The sequence below is a fragment of the Musa acuminata genome, unplaced genomic scaffold (assembly GCF_036884655.1).
Source record: "Musa acuminata AAA Group cultivar baxijiao unplaced genomic scaffold, Cavendish_Baxijiao_AAA HiC_scaffold_1136, whole genome shotgun sequence".
In the NCBI taxonomy this organism is placed as follows: domain Eukaryota; kingdom Viridiplantae; phylum Streptophyta; class Magnoliopsida; order Zingiberales; family Musaceae; genus Musa; species Musa acuminata.
In genome coordinates, this window is record NW_027021348.1 from 4,597,501 (window position 1) to 4,600,000 (window position 2,500).

Genomic DNA, 2,500 nt, shown 5'->3' on the forward strand with positions numbered 1-2,500 from the left:
CCAAAACTGGCCATTTTTGGCTGCGCGAGCGAGCGGCGAGCGACGGACAGCAAGCAAAGCGAGAGGCAGCACAGTCCCTGCTATACGAAAGCCCCATCCAGCCCTGTGCCACCCGGGGGGTTCCAGGGTGCTGAGATGGCTGACATTTTGCTCCGCTCACGACGGTCACCGCGCAACGCAAGAACAGGCCAAAAACTGGCCAAAACGGCCCAAAAACGGGCCAAAACTGGCCATTTTTGGCTGCGCGAGCGAGCGACGAACAGCGAGCGAAGCGAGAGGCAGCACCGTCCCTGCTATACGAAAGCCCCATCCAGCCCTGTGCCACCCGGGGGGTTCCAGGGTGCTGAGATGGCTGACATTTTGCTCCGCTCACGACGGTCACCGCGCGACGCAAGAACAGGCCAAAAACTGGCCAAACCGGCCCAAAAACGGGCCAAAACTGGCCATTTTTGGCTGCGCGAGCGAGCGGCGAGCGGCGGACAGCGAGCGAAGCGAGAGGCAGCACCGTCCCTGCTATACGAAAGCCCCATCCAGCCCTGTGCCACCCGGGGGGTTCCAGGGTGCTGAGATGGCTGACATTTTGCTCCGCTCACGACGGTCACCGCGCGACGCAAGAACAGCCCAAAAACAGGCCAAAACGGCCCAAAAACGGGACAAAACTGGCCATTTTTGGCTGCGCGAGCGAGCGGCGAGCGGCGGACAGCGAGCTAAGCGAGAGGCAGCACCGTCCCTGCTATACGAAAGCCCCATCCAGCCCTGTGCCACCCGGGGGGTTCCAGGGTGCTGAGATGGCTGACATTTTGCTCCGCTCACGACGGTCACCGCGCGACGCAAGAACAGCCCAAAAACAGGCCAAAACGGCCCAAAAACGGGCCAAAACTGGCCATTTTTGGCTGCGCGAGCGAGCAGCGAGCGGCGGACAGCGAGCGAAGCGAGAGGCATCACCGTCCCTGCTATACGAAAGCCCCATCCAGCCCTGTGCCACCCGGGGGGTTCCAGGGTGCTGAGATGGCTGACATTTTGCTCCGCTCAAGATGGTCACCGCGCAACGCAAAAACAGGCCAAAAACTGGCCAAAACGGGCCAAAACTGGCCATTTTTGGCTGCGCGAGCGAGCGGCGAGCGAAGAACAGCGAGCGAAGCGAGAGGCAGCACCGTCCCTGCTATACGAAAGCCCCATCCAGCCCTGTGCCACCCGGGGGGTTCCAGGGTGCTGAGATGGCTGACATTTTGCTCCGCTCACGACGGTCACCGCGCGACGCAAGAACAGGCCAAAAACTGGCCAAAACGGCCCAAAAACGGGCCAAAACTGGCCATTTTTGGCTGCGCGAGCGAGCGGCGAGCGGCGGACAGCGAGCGAAGCGAGAGGCAGCACCGTCCCTGCTATACGAAAGCCCCATCCAGCCCTGTGCCACCCGGGGGGTTCCAGGGTGCTGAGATGGCTGACATTTTGCTCCGCTCACGACGGTCACCGCGCGACGCAAGAACAGCCCAAAAACAGGCCAAAACGGCCCAAAAACGGGACAAAACTGGCCATTTTTGGCTGCGCGAGCGAGCGGCGAGCGGCGGACAGCGAGCGAAGCGAGAGGCAGCACCGTCCCTGCTATACGAAAGCCCCATCCAGCCCTGTGCCACCCGGGGGGTTCCAGGGTGCTGAGATGGCTGACATTTTGCTCCGCTCACGACGGTCACCGCGCGACGCAAGAACAGCCCAAAAACAGGCCAAAACGGCCCAAAAACGGGCCAAAACTGGCCATTTTTGGCTGCGCGAGCGAGCAGCGAGCGGCGGACAGCGAGCGAAGCGAGAGGCATCACCGTCCCTGCTATACGAAAGCCCCATCCAGCCCTGTGCCACCCGGGGGGTTCCAGGGTGCTGAGATGGCTGACATTTTGCTCCGCTCAAGATGGTCACCGCGCAACGCAAAAACAGGCCAAAAACTGGCCAAAACGGGCCAAAACTGGCCATTTTTGGCTGCGCGAGCGAGCGGCGAGCGGCGAACAGCGAGCGAAGCGAGAGGCAGCACCGTCCCTGCTATACGAAAGCCCCATCCAGCCCTGTGCCACCCGGGGGGTTCCAGGGTGCTGAGATGGCTGACATTTTGCTCCGCTCACGACAGTCACCGCGCGACGCAAGAACAGGCCAAAAACTGGCCAAAACGGCCCAAAAACGGGCCAAAACTGGCCATTTTTGGCTGCGCGAGCGAGCGGCGAGCGGCGGACAGCGAGCGAAGCGAGAGGCAGCACCGTCCCTGCTATACGAAAGCCCCATCCAGCCCTGTGCCACCCGGGGGGTTCCAGGGTGCTGAGATGGCTGACATTTTGCTCCGCTCACGACGGTCACCGCGCGACGCAAGAACAGGCCAAAAACTGGCCAAAACGGCCCAAAAACGGGACAAAACTGGCCATTTTTGGCTGCGCGAGCGAGCGGCGAGCGGCGGACAGCGAGCGAAGCGAGAGGCAGCACCGTCCCTGCTATACGAAAGCCCCATCCAGCCCTGTGC